The 15,148-nt window shown below is 38.5% G+C and overlaps 1 pseudogene; it reads left to right on the forward strand.

Moving 5' to 3' along the window:
• Window positions 1-457: 457 nt before the first annotated feature.
• The window catches only part of LOC149199400 (uncharacterized), a 64,521-nt pseudogene continuing 49,830 nt past the window's right edge, over window positions 458-15,148 (forward strand).

The raw sequence follows: 15,148 nt of genomic DNA on the forward strand, positions 1-15,148 counted from the left end.
CAAGGGTTAATATCACGTATTTTGACTTGTTAAAATTATTGCAACAAAGAGATTTGCTGTTGAAAGCTATGAATGAGTGAAAATGCAAAACCCCACCACCTCCAGCGGCCAAACCAAGAAGTCAATGTCCAAACCTGTTAGTATGATTAGCACAGCCTAAATACCATCAGCTACGGAGGCCATGTTGTCTAAAATGAATCGAGAGCCCAAAGATGTCAGTGCTGCCATGATAGGGAGGAAATCAAAATCTATGACTCCACCCTTCCTTATCACATTCGAAATCTTCAACATGAATGTGCATAATTGCTTGGTAGACTCTGCCGCCTCATCCATTGTTATGCCTTACACTGTTGCTAAGAGACTTTAGGTAATACTTGATAAAACGGAAACTCGAATTATGTAGTTGGACAAAACGAATGTGAGAGTTATTGGGGAGTTGAATGATTTGTTGATTCGAATGGCTGCCAAACCTCAATACGCTCAATTCATTGATATAATGGTAGTGGATATACCTGAGGCTCATGGGATGCTGCTTAGTAGGGACTGGTCAACAAATCTAAATGGATATTTCTACACTGATTGGTCTCATCTTTTGTTGCCTCAGAGGGGAGAAAGTGATATGCTGAGAGTGGGCCAGGAAAGATACATGAAGTACATGGTAATGGAACCAAACTGTCCCAATGAACCTATAATGTTCTATAACTCTATCCTTGGGAATTACAATTCTGATGTTTATGCCATGGAAACCTGTTTTGGGGAGTGCCATGCAGAAACAGTCAAGGAGGCTTTAACAAACACACAGTTGGAAGAAATAATTAAACACGCCCATAATCCAACTAATGAATTACCTTGTATTATAGTATATAATAGGACTAATTTCATAGGAAGTAGTTCTTTTACCATAACATTAGAGTTTATTTTCGGGACACTTCACTTCGATGACTCTAACTATCTTGAAAGTGCAGGCACTGGGAGCATTTTCATTGGCCCACTATTGAAACAATATCTGATGGCCAGTCGGTTGGAATGCACACACACTAGTAACACAACAGAACATAAAGGCTTACTGAAAGGCCTAAGAAGGGCCACTGAAAGGAATGTAAAAAATATCAGAGCTTTTGATAACCCACAGATAATGGTGGACCATGTAAAGAAAAATATACACTGCGGTCCGCGACACCTGGTGAGGTACCAACACGAGGTATGGAGTTTAATTGACAATTTCGATTCCTTCAATGTCACATATATACCTCAAAAATATAATCATGATGCCAATCTGATGACTGCTATGGTTGCGAAACTTTTGCCTAATCTTAGATTAAACAATAATAAACTATATGTTGAATTGATTTTCAGATCATCCATAACTAATAACATCTCAAATTGGCAGGTGTTCGAAGGAGATAACCAAATCCTTGAGTTCCTGCATTGTGAAAGAACACTCAGAAATGCAGCCATTAACAAAAGGGAGCATGACTTAAACGGAAGTGAAGACGAGGTGATATCTTTCACTGAGAAATTTATTTACTTTTCATCTCTCATGAATGAGACAGCAGGTAAGCACACAAAATTACAACACCCATGGCTGAGCCCATTCCAAGTTGTGGAAAAAATTGTTCATGGAATTTAGAGATTGAAGACCTTATGGAGAGAAAATGAAAAAACTCCCTGTTAATGGCCATCATCTCAAGACATACTTCCAGTAGCCACCACATGGTGGTTACCTCCTGAGTAGGTTAGAGTTCCTTTCTTTCTACAGTTAGTTTAGTTGTATTTCCGTCCTCTCTTTTTCTTTTTCTATTGAGTCTATTTTTCTTGTTGTTTTGAATACATTCCTTTGCATCCAGCTGATTGTAGTCCTCTAGACTCGTTCTACCCTCCATATTTTCCCTCATTCACTATTCTCAGCCTTTCCCTTCCTCATTAACTTGCTGATGATTCTGGTGTTCCTGAATCGATAATTTCCCTGCAAATCAAGCAAACTTTATATCAGCTCATGAGCACTTGAGAATCAACAGTAGAATGCAAACCAAAACCCCTCATTGGCATTTGTCGGGAACTGTGTGAGATATGTTGGTAACTTGGATATCTGGAGCATGTAGGGGCATCTTTATAAAACAAAAAATGTGTAACTATGGCTGGACTGGCATGGAGGAATGCTGCATTTAAATAAATCCCACTCAGACCTGGCATATACTTGCTTTTAAGGTTTACAGTCATTCTCCATTGGTCCCATCCACCACACTAAATGGTCCAATACCTATTACTCACAAGTAAACCTCATTTCATGGGCTAAACTCACTATCTCATACCCTGTGGCAATTCTAATTATGTTGTAGTCCTTGTGCCTGAAATTGGAAGGACTCACCTAAAAGGAAATGAAATGTCAAGTCCTTGTGCCAATCTGGAAGGACAGGTTGTTTGGGAAGCCGGTTAGATTAAGGACTATTGCTGGGCTCAGAGTATTGGTTGACACAGCAAGCCCAACCTTGCTTAAGCAGTTTAAAAATATGACATGATCCATGACTGTGCCCCATTCAATCAATAAATATAGCACTGAATTCTCATATAAAGTGCATGAAAAGCATGTCTACATAAAGCTTGATGAGAAATAAGGAGTTGAGGTACACACTTAAACAGGTATGGATAGGCCAGTGATGGCCCCAAAGGGATTTTTGAAAGTGGGAAACAGGTAGAGGAAGGTCAGTAAACCCCATAATATTGCCATTGCAGAATGCCTGTCAAAATCATATCAGCAAGTAGAAGCTATTTGTCTCTATCCCCTCTGAAGCAATAATGCTTAAGTGGAACCCATGCTTGTCCATCCATATAGTTTTCATTTCAAGTTTATTTTAACATCCTGATGTTCCATTGGTTTGAAGGTTATTTGGAAGCAGAGATAACTGGTTTGCCCAGTGGTTCTCCATTTGTTGTGGCCACAACGACCACCCTATTAAAATTTGCCTTGATAGCAATTTTGAATGGGCCCCCTTATAAGTTGATCTTGCACTCCTCTGAATGATCTATCTTGTCCCAAGGATTTTAGCTCTTTGCCAAGCCAAATATTTAATTTCTAAATGGTCAAGACCCCCTTTGATAAATCTCTACTGCATAGTTCATTCTTTACCCAGTGTAGCCCTTCATTCATTCCCTTCATCAGACTTTTCAATCTTCATATGCATTCGTGGTATTTCTATGCCCCCACGCATAATCACCCCCACTCTCATTAGAGTAATTTGTGTACTTAATACACAAAACCTTCTATCCCCCCTTTATTTTCATTATAACCCTTTATAACGAGGATCCTTCGCAAAGCATGCACAATTCCCTTTTGGGGGCCTATCGCAACTAACATAATGCATTCATGGCTGTCAGACCCGACGACATTGCTAACCACATTTTATACATCATCGGGTCTGAAATCCTATTGCATATCACAATTGGCCTAGGTATGAGGCCTTTACATAAATCACTCTACTGTCTTCCAGACCCGACAAAGTTATTAAGCAGAATATATGCGCTATCAAGTCTGGTTCCCAATCGCTCATCCCATATCGGCAAAGCGTGGGGGTATACAGTTAGTGGGGAGGCAGAAGTGGACCCGTTGATGATTATAAAACCAGGCATATTTATTTCCATGTCCGCCCCAACAACCATGCGCAGATTTTTCCCATTATCCATGTGTTATGTGATAAATCATTAATGTCGGGGTTTTCCAAAGGGAAGGGTAACATTGCGGATCCGAAGGAATTTATGAACCTTAACACATATGTGTTTCGGGTCTGGGATCCATTTCGCATATCGCAATCGGCGGGGTCCCAAGGCTTGAACATAAGGTGCGCAGTGATGTGGTGGACCCGCCAATCCTATTAAGCATACCATATAATATATCGGGTCCGGAATTAATCGCTTATTGTTATCGGGAGGCACAGGGCTTATATATGGCGTGCTACCATCTACCAGACCCGATGGTTTTATCAACCACGATATATATGTATATCTATATATATATATATATATATATATATATATATATATATATATATATATATCGGGTCCGGAGCATTTCGTGTATCGCAATTGGCCCCGTCCAAAGTTTCATATATAGCGCACCATAACCTCTCGAACTCGCCAATGATTACAAATCCTAGCATATAAATTTTCAAGTCTGCAATTTGGATTCGGTTGTGTGTATTGTGACAGTTTTCAGTGTAAATAGATTTCTCACTTGCAGGACTGAATTAATGTATGGATTAAAGACCACGGGGGTGATTCTTTCACGATTGTTCTTTTGATGTTATAAATGCTTCATGAAGGCAAAGATTTGTTGTTTTAGGCATTTTATCATTTGTTCGTAATCATAAGGCTAATATGAATTATCTCTACGGGTGAGCTCGAGTGGATCCAATAGTAGATAGAGGCACTATATGTCTAGATGACACCTCTACAACCCCAGTTGGGTACTGCAAAGGCAAAGCATGCAAAAAGGGAGATGGATAGGCATTATGCATGATGAAGGCTCTCTCCATCGCAAGGAAAGCATAGCGCCGATCCCTCAAGATGTCACACCTTCTAGAAACGCCTCAAAGCGTGCCAGGTATGAGATGGCAGACACAACATTTCAAGTTTTCGTCAAGACGAGGCAGGAAATAATAACTATTCCACACAGGTGTAGTGAAGGGATACACAGCCATGCTTAGTTCCTTCGACACCTATCCATTTCCCGAGAAGAAAAACGCTCCAGCAAAGTGACTTCGACGTGGCAGCAGCCTCACCACTCCTATCCTTGTGTACTCGATTTGCATTCTGAAAAATTGTGGGGGAGATGAAGAGGCAGGGAAGACCAAGAGTGAGATTTTTAGCATAAATAGTACCCCCGAAGAGGGAAAGAGGCTTTTGATTTTCGAGAAGAACAATGTTTTTTTATTATGAATGAGGAGGACTTTGTTTGAGGGAAGAGGGAACCATTAGTTTCGAACTCATTTTATTGGTTTGGATCAGAGTGTTGTTACTGGCATGAATGTAAATGTGATTTATATTTATCCATATTAATTACTTACAGTTCACTATTGGTCTTGTTAAATTGAATGTGATCCAGTTTCATGGTTAACTTGTGAATGGTCTTTGATTTGAAACTAAATTAAATGTCACTTGTAGTTTTAATTCGATAGAAGAATGTGGATTCCTATATGAGTGATTGGATTGCAATTTAACGTTAATACAGTCTTGTCTAGTTGTGAATTCAGTGATTGATTCATTTGGACTTGAATCTATGCATGATGTTTAACCTTCTTTATCATGCTCCTGTTGAACATATGTATGATGTTTAAATCTCTGTATCATGCTCTTGCATGATAGATTAGAGTAGTTCGAAGTAGTATAGATAGGATTTAATACATAGAGGTTAGCTGTTTGATTTTGTTGATTTAATTGAAGTCTTCCTCCCGGAAGCAATCTTTCGACATGTTCAAGCGGTTTACAGGGTCCCTTAAAACCCATCGGAGCTAGCCAATCCAAACGAAAGCAAGTCTAATTGGGGCTTGCGATTGGGTTAGTTCCCCTTGTTGGAATAGTGCATATTGGCCATGTCAACAGGACCACAAAGTGTGATTGAAGTAGATTAAGAAAAATAATAGAAAATAAGAGGTATAGATCATTGCCATGATTAGAGAGGTTCAAGCCAAAGTCGATGAACTAAGAATTCTAGCAGAAGATGGATAAGAGATCAAGGGTGATTGTTGTAACCTAGATCTGCTACCACCTCCTATGTTTACTAGTAAATATTTTGATCATTGGGTTATCAAAATGCTAACTTTTATTTGAGGTAAAGATTTAATTCAGTATCAATATAATAACCCATATGATGAAGTGTGCGATTTTTTAGCATTGGATTTTTAAAAACATGCATTGGATGAGAAGTTTTTTGTGCAAGGTAGAAAAGGATATAACTTCCAAGGAAGCATGGAAGATCCTAAAAGAATAGATTTTCTGAAAAATAAAAGTGTTCAAAAGCTCTCAAAACATGTACCGGTGCATAGATCTCGACAACTTGAATCCAACGCAACTTCAATCATTCAAAACGAATATCGTATGATCCTAATATCGTGTTCTCATCACTTTTCCAAATAGGCCAAATTTTACAGTTAGGTTGTAGGTATGCACAGACAATCGTCTGTATGATGACTATAAAAGTGACTGAATATACTGATTGTGTATTTTGGGCCAATCATTTATCTCCAAGTGTATCATTCTGGTTGGTCAAAATTTAGTTGTTTTTGATTGGTTGAAGGTTGACCCAATGGTGGAGAGCCATGTGGGCTAATGGTTGTTTACCAACTCACCTCCTAACATCATAGTAATTTTTTTTTTTTTTTTGTGCAAACAAGCCTCGAGGAGGGTCAAACACACAACCTACCACCAAGAAACAAAGCACTATACCAATACACTAAACGTTGTGACTTAACTATATTAAGTCCCAACTTGTATTTAAGTTTGTGCGCAAATCATATTTGGGTTGGGTCGGGGCTAAGCCCCAACCCTAATCCTCGCACCCACATAACCATGGAGTGGGACCAAGGGCCATGGCTTAGCTCCAACCCCAAGTCATGGTCCAACATAATAAGACCACAGGTAGAGTTGAGCGGAGGGGGCTAGCCCCAGGGCACATGTGCCCACACATGACCACACTCTTTTGGAAATTGGGCACGCATTGAAAACTTGGCACCAAGCCTGGTTCTATGCACTGATATGGCCAACTGAAGTTGGGGGCTCGCCGATGGGGGCAGGCATTTAGCGCTAGCTTTTGGTCACGTGCCCCCATAATTTTTTTTTTGTAAAATGTGGATTATTGGGCATTTAAAGTGTTAGAAAAAATGCATCGTCAGGTGTGATTGTAAGCTGAAATTTTGCATTGGTTCTAGGTTTGGGGAACTCAACCCAGATTTGGGGTGAATTGTAGGATGGTTAGTTGTGGAAAATGGAAAAAACTTGGGAGAAGCATAATTTTCTCGACTTTTGGCCAAATGAGGTGTAGAAAGAGCCCAAATGGAGTTTTATGACAATTCCGAATCCATTGGAGACATAATATTTACATTCTAAGCATTTTAAATCAATGTAAACACAAATTTGAGAGATTAATGAAAGAGGCCAACCGTTGGAATTTGGACTAGGAGATGTATCCAAGGAGAGGGGTGAACTCCTTTATCATTTTTGTTGTTATGTGTTTCTGATATGGTCTATTGTCTCTATTTTATTCTGTTAAATAAGTTTAAAAACCATAATTTTATGGTTTTTTCAAAGTGATCCATTGCCTACAATACATAAAAAAAATTACTTGTAATTTTACCATCACCTTCAAGTTTTCGTTACAAATCACTTTGGTATCAAAGCTCAAGGTTATTATGAAGGTTTGACTTTGTTGGCAAGTGTTTTTCTGATGCTTAGAAGGCTAAAGCTTAAAGTAGGATAAGGAGAACTTGTGGAGCCAATATCTTAAATTTTTTCAAGGAGAACAAACACACCTCGAGCTTCAATAGCCATGGCACATGAAAAAGGTCCTGAAGGGATGTTTGAAGATAAAATAACTTCCATAAAAGCTTTCTTTGAGATGTCTAAAATGGTAAAGGTTTTGTTGATGGTGTCGGACCTACCAACATGTTAGGGGATCTCCTCGGTAATAATTCCCAACTAGACCTTAGATTGTTTGGAGTAGGAGTCCCGGCAGTGTGTAGTACAATAGTGCCATGACTGCAGTAGCATGCAGAGGTCAACAATATATCTATATTGGAAGTAAGTATGTGACCTTGCAGTGAGTCAAGAGAGATTCATGAGGAGGTTCTAACACATGAAGGGGAAAAGGATGTGTGTCCTTTAGAAGCTTGCAATAGTACACAAGATGAAAGGAACACACAAGCAGAATGACATCACAGGTTGAAAGTGGAATAGTCTAGAATCCACGGTGTTAGGTTAAATCAACAAAACAATTCCAATAAGACTCATACAATCATGTACAAAGTGGTTCATACATGAATGCATAAGTTAAATGACATACATTGCTAAAGAAACTAGAATTGTCCAACTACAATAACAACATATGCATGAAAACATGTTGTCTCTATTATATTATATAAAGTGAAAGTTCCATCCATACACACAACCATGACAATGACTAGCCCCAACAGTGGAACGTTACAGTCAACAACGCCTGCTCCTCTAAAGATATGGACTCACTCTGGACTGTGGAGAAGCCATGGCTCATCACAATACTCCCCAAGCACTCTCTAAGCAATGCTTAGCAAAAGGTTGGCCCCCAAAAATCTCGTTCTATGGGTTATGAGGCTCTATATATAGCAAAGGGTGGGCCAACCCTTGACATTCCCCTTTGACTCTTGAACTACCCTCATGACTCTTCAACTTCAATACATATAACTCTTTACATTACATATGATTGTTTGCATTCAACGAATGACACTTGGAATTTCACTTTACATTACATTTGATTACAACAAGGATGGCCCACTGTAGTGATGTGGTCGAGACAACTCATGACACAACTCGACATGACATTGTTGTCATGTACTCGATGACTGTGGTTCCCATGTCAAGCTATTGCGCTGCTGAGTGATAGATGTGTTCTTGGACGTGCTTTGTCTTTACCTCCACATAGCTTGGTGTTTCGGGGTCTCCAATGGTCTTGGTCTTGCAAGATGGTTCCATGCATGTACTCCTTCACATGCTCCTCGATGTTCTTTATGCGTCCGTCCAGCTGCAAGCAAGTCTTATAACATGCACTCCTTCTTCATCCCATTCATCATCTCACCATGTTCCATCAATGTACCTGTTCCTACAATTCACTCATGATGGAACGACATCAAATCCGAAAATCTCCTAGTCTAGCATGATGCATTGTTTTTTGTGTTCAGGTTCAGGTGACCAGGAGGGAGGACATGACACCAAAACTACATAGAGAAAAATTCAGGCCAGGATGAGGAATTCCAAATCTTGGTTTGTAATGTCAGGAAAAATTGTGTAGTGATCACTGGGAGGTAGAATCGTGGCAGTGAAATTCAACAGTGTTGGGTGCAATATGAGACCTTGAGAGGGACAAATTTTGTATGGTTTCCAAAGGGAGGATAGAGAGGGGTTGCAGAGGGACTGTTGGGCAGTTTTGCGCAGTTTCTATGGGGAAGACAGAGCAGGTCTATTGGGAATTTCTACACAATTTCTGAAGGGAAGATAGAACAAGCCTATAAGGGAGTTGTTGGTCAATTCTACGTAGTTACTAGGAGGAAGACAAGGCAGAGTGCAGGGGAACTCCTGCACAGTTTTCAAGAGGAAGACAAGATAGGACACATGGAGACCAACTAGGAATTTTGCATAGTTTCCTATGGGAGTGTATACCAAGCTAGCAGAGGGCCTGCTGGACAAGAATGCAGAATTTCTAGAGACAGTGCAGAGCAAGGCAACAAAGGCCTTGTTGATCATTTCTGCACATTTTGTTAAGGAAGTGCAGGGCAGGCAGTAGGGGAATCAGCTGGGAATCTCTATGCAGTTTTGGAGAGTAGTGCAACACCGAGTCTCAATGCAGTGCAGGTTTCTGGCAGAGCAAAGGGAGTCTTGATAACTGATCTTGCAACAAGTGCAGTTTGGATATGGTTTGCAGGCAAATTCTGCGCAATTCTGGGAGGAAAACATGCTACTCACTTCCAATATTTCACATTGAAACTAACCTTTAGGACAACCTCAAGTACTGCATAGTTTTGGAAAATAGAGGAGGGTCATTGAGGGTTGATACTGTGCAGTGAAGCTCAGTTGAGGTCCGGCTGAAGGAGGTTTTTTGGTCGAGAAAATTTTCAAGAAAATGGTTAAGTGTCAAAAGAAAGTGAACTTTTGCAGGCTGATAATGTGATCATAGACTTAGCATACTTTGACAACATGATGACACTAACAATCGAGACAACATAGAAAAGCGTGACCTTGTGTCAGACTCTCTAATGGTGAAAGTAAGAAGTGTGACACTTATGATAGACCTTCAGACGACCGTGACAAAACTTGCGTGACAGTGCTAACGCAATTGTGTGTGAGTGTAACGAATGTTCACATAGCTAAGACAACCCAAAGGCACAAATAAAAACCTTCAACATCACCGAAACAAGATCACAAGCACGACATAACAATCAATATGCCAAAGACGAAAGTTGGTCAAACAAGTGATAGGGAGAAAGACACATAGAGGAAATGCATGGAATGACTTTTAGTGCTTGCAACCATCTCTATTATTGAAGATAGAATGATATTACTATGATCAATAGTAATTCAACCTACATTAAGAGATGTATTTGAAAAGGATGATCTTTTGTTACAATACTTACCTCTAGATGGTTATGCATTTGTCGAATTTTACATGTGGTCCTGATCCTTTATCATAACTCAGTTCCTTGGTCTCTCTCCTTAGCTCCTTTAGAGTCATCTAGCATGTCATCTTTCCTTGTGTTCACTAAGAGATACATCTATGCAGTTTCAACAGGCAGTGACTGTTGTTGGGATGATGTCCTGAGAGGACACCTCTGCCCAATTTTTTGGATGTGATGCGTACTGGAAAACTGAGGAAAACACTGCACATTTTATGAATGAAAGACACTATTTTGGGATGGGGTCCTGGGAGGACACCTTTCCGCAGTTTCTGGATGCAAGGCCGACTGGATAGCTGAGGGAAAATAGTGCGTAGTTTCTGGAGCCAGTGGGTTTCGACTAAGGGAAGGACACTTGACGAAACCACTATGTAGTTTTGGATTCCAAGGGAGGCTAAAGACTCTACACATTATGTAGTTCGAGCAAGCAAGGGAAATAACTTGAGGGTTGCAAAAGCGAAGTGTACAGTTCCAAAAAGCTAGATGAGGCTAGGTTACTTGGGAAACTCTAGAATCTAATTGAGGAACTGATGTGAACAATGATAGAAATTTAAATGTGAGCACACACTTGAACAGTTAGTGATACAACATAGATCATCGAGAACATATAAAACATACTTTTCTTGATGCAAAAACCTTCGTGAAAAGAGTGTTTGAATTGAGTTTGAAACATGTATATGTAATGAGAACAACTCATACACACAAATATTTCCCCCTTGAAGCAGAGAAAACTTTCCTTTCCATGACAAACAATAATCCCCATGCCTAAAGATGACATCTGCTACATAAATATGAGGACGTGAAAAACTCTTAGGATCAATGAGGGGATCTTGAGATCATCATCTTGCCAATAAGTGACCAAGGAACAGTCGATCACAGGATCCATGGTAGGCTCTGAAATTTGAATGCGATCCAAAATTTTAGAGGGTGGTTGTAGTCGCTACAATAGGTTCATATGAAGAGCAGAATTCAACGTTGAAAGGAGAAATCTCAAAACTTCCAAAAGGATATGGAGGAAAACGAGACAAGCCTCCAAAAGGGAATGGAGAGAATGGTGACAAACCACCACCTTCACCTTCATCTTCATCCTAATCTTCATCCTCATCTTCATCCTCATATTCTCCTACTTCTTCAACCCTTTCACAAACACCTCTAAATTCTCCAAAGGGACATGGAAAAACTCCTTTGCTAAAGCTTTATATAAAGTTTGAATTTCCTATGTATAATGGAGAGGTAAATGCTAAGAAATTAGATAATTGGGTTCATTAGATTGAAGTGTATTGCAGGATACAAAGAATCAAGAATGATGAGACTAGAATTCCTCCCTCTTCTCTTAGATTGGAAGGTGAAACACTTATTTGGTAGGAGGCCAAAATCAAGAGGACATGAAGAAACATGGTAAGGTTTTATCCTCTTGGAATAATTTTTTGTTGCAATAAGAAGGAAATTTTATCCATTAGCATATATGCCAAATTCTATTATGGATTGGAAAAACTTTAGGCAAGCTAAAGGTCAAAATGTGCAAAGCTATACTCACGAATTTAGAAAAGATATTCGATTTTGGGTATAGATTTATCCTCTCAAGAAACTCTACTAAAATACATTGGAGGATTTCATAGTTATTTCATAGACAAAATTCTCATGTTTAACACTACAAAACTAGATGAATTTTGTGTACAGGCGACTCATTTAGAATCAATATGGAAGAATGTTCCTCAATAGGGTATAAAAAATCCATTTAAGGGTGGAGACAAAGGAAAGGTGAAATCCAAAGGAAAAGGTAAGAATAATGCTTCAGTCAAGAAAGAGGGAGAAAAACTCACATGTAAAAATTGTTCAAAATAAGACGATGATGAAGACCACTGTTGGAAACTTTGTCCTGAAATGAAACCCAAAAATTTTAACAACAAAGGGAAACAAAAGACTACTGCAACTACATAGCATGATTTAGGAGTTGATTCTGAGGATGAAACAAAGATCATAGCCATGGGATTCAAAGTTAAGGACTCTATTGCAAGTACTACTTATTCAAGTAGCCTCAATGAAACTCAACATGAAAAAGAAATAATAGAGCTTTCCACATTAGATTCATTTCAAAACATCCCAATATATATACATTATTTTATAGTGGATCACAAGAAAAAATTACCTTTAAAGATATTGTTAAGAAATTGAATTTGGAAACCACTTCTCATCCTAAACCTTATCCTTTACGTTGGATATGTGACAATGCAAATTTGCATGTGACGAAAAGGTGTAAATTGAGATTTTCCATCTGTAAATTTTATAGATGAGGTAGAGCTTGATGTCATTCCACTTAAAATTTGTGGTATTGTTTTGGGAAACCCATATCTATATGATAGGAGAGTCATCTTTCATCACCATGAGAACAAATATCATTTTTTTAAAGATGGGGATGAGTACATTGTTAGAGCGCATAGGAAGAAGTTGAATTTATCACTTGTGAATGTTGGAAAACTGAAAGGGCTTGTTAATGCTAGTAAGAAATTTGTACTCTTGATGATTAAACCAAAAGAGAATGTTGAAAATGAAGCCTTCCAAGGATGTGATGCAAATTTCGAATCTGATTTGTATGACGTTGTTAACACCTATGATGAGATGTTTCGGGAACCCAAAGTATTACCTCCTAAAAGAGGAATCCAACATGAGATCCAATTGCAACAAGATTGTCCTCTTCCAAACATTGGAATGTACAGGATGTCAGTTATGGAGAAAGCATAATTCAATAAACAAATCCAAGAATTTGTTGATAAAGGGGTCATCAGACCCAGCACATTGCCATGTGGGTCACCAATTGTTTTAGTACCAAAGAAAGATGGTACATGACGCATGTATGTAGATTTCAGAGCCTTGAACAAGATTACGGTAAATAATCGTTACCCTCTTCCTTGAATTGATAATTTGCTTGATCATTCAAAGGATGTTGTGTCTTTCATTAAGTTGGACTTGAGAAGTAGCTATCATCAAATTAGGATTGTTGAAGGAGACATATGGAATATAGCCTTCAAAACAAAGAAAGATTTGTTTGAATGGTTAGTTATGCATTTTGTTCTTTTTAATTCTCTTGCAACATTCATGAGAGTTGTGAATGATGTATTAAGGACTTTTATTGATTATTTTGTAATTGTCTACTTAGATGACATATTGATATTCAGTAAAACCTGTGAAGAACATGTCAGGCATGTTAGGAAAGTCTTAGATGTCTTGAAGAAAGAAAGGTTGTTTTTAAAGATGTATAAATGTGAGTTTGGAAAGACCTTATTAGTGTATTTATAACATATTGTTGGAGGGGGTGAATTGAAGATTGATCCCTCAAGGGCCAAAGTAGTTGTAGATTGGCCCAAGCCCAATAATGTAAATGAGGTTAGTAGCTTTTTTTTAGCAGCCCAATATCGGAGAAAGTTCATTTCTAAGTTTTCTTCAATTGCAGCTCCATTACATGCCTTGACAAGTATAAATTAGGTTTTTCAGTGGGGAGGCAAGAAGCAAAACCCCTTCTATGCATTGAATGAGAGAATCAACATAGCCCTAGTTCTTGCACTTCCTGATTTATGATATCTATTTGAGAACCAAACAGATGCAGGTGACTATGCCATGGGAGTGGTCTTGATGCAACATGGTAAGCCCATATGTTACCATTATGAAACTTTTAATGGTCTAGTAGTTAACTATCCTACATATGACAAGGAACTGTATACATTGATGCAAAGTGTGAAAAATTAGAAACACTATTTCATGGGAAAGGAGACTATCATTCACACTGATCATCAACCATTGCAATACCTGGAATCACAAAAAAAAGCTTCAACAAGCGAGGCATTTCAGATGGATGGATTTATTGTAGAAATTCCACTTAGTGATAAGGTATAATAAATGTATCTATAACAAGGTTGATGACATGCTTTCTAGAATAATTGTTAGTGATTTAGCTATTATTAAGCATAATTATATCATGCATGAGAGCTATGTTGAAAAATATTCTTTAAATGATGACTTTAAAGATGTATACGAAACTTTTTGTCAACAAAACCAAGTAGAGGAATTGGATTACCATGGGCATGATAAAATTTTGTATCATCCTAGAAAGTTATGCATTACGCAGGGTGAAAGAGTCAACATCATAAGGGAAGTGCATACTTCTCGTATTGCTAGCCATTTTGGTGTAGGCAAGACGGTGGAAAAATTACAAAGGTATTGTTATTGGCCTATGATAAATGAAAGTGTGTCAAGATATGTAAGAGGGTGTTCTTTATGCGCTACAGGTAAGCCTGGCAATAGAAAGTTAGGATTGTATACTCCACTTCTAGTTCCTTCTCATCCTTGGAAAAGTGTTTCTGTGGACTTTGTAGGAGGATTTCCTATGTCTAAAACAATTCATGATTATATTTATGTTATGGTGGATATTTTCAGGAAGATGTGTATTTTGATGCCTTTTAAGAACAAGGTTATAGCTGAACAAAATGCACACATGTTCTTTCAACATGTATGGGTACATTTTGGGTTGCCAAAATCCATTCTTTCTAATAAAGATTCTCGATTTGTTGGGAAATTTTGGTCAAGATTATGGGGACTCGTGGACACCAAGTTGAAAAGGAGTACAACATTCCATACACAAACCAATGGTCAGGAATAAGTAGTGAACAAAATGGTAGTACATCTTCTTCGTGGTTATTTCAACAAACATCCCAAGCTTTGGGATGAACACTTACACTATGTTC

The sequence above is a fragment of the Pinus tabuliformis genome, chromosome 2_1 (assembly GCF_031772625.1).
Source record: "Pinus tabuliformis cultivar Carrire ecotype Pingquan chromosome 2_1, CPIR1, whole genome shotgun sequence".
NCBI classification, from domain to species: domain Eukaryota; kingdom Viridiplantae; phylum Streptophyta; class Pinopsida; order Pinales; family Pinaceae; genus Pinus; species Pinus tabuliformis.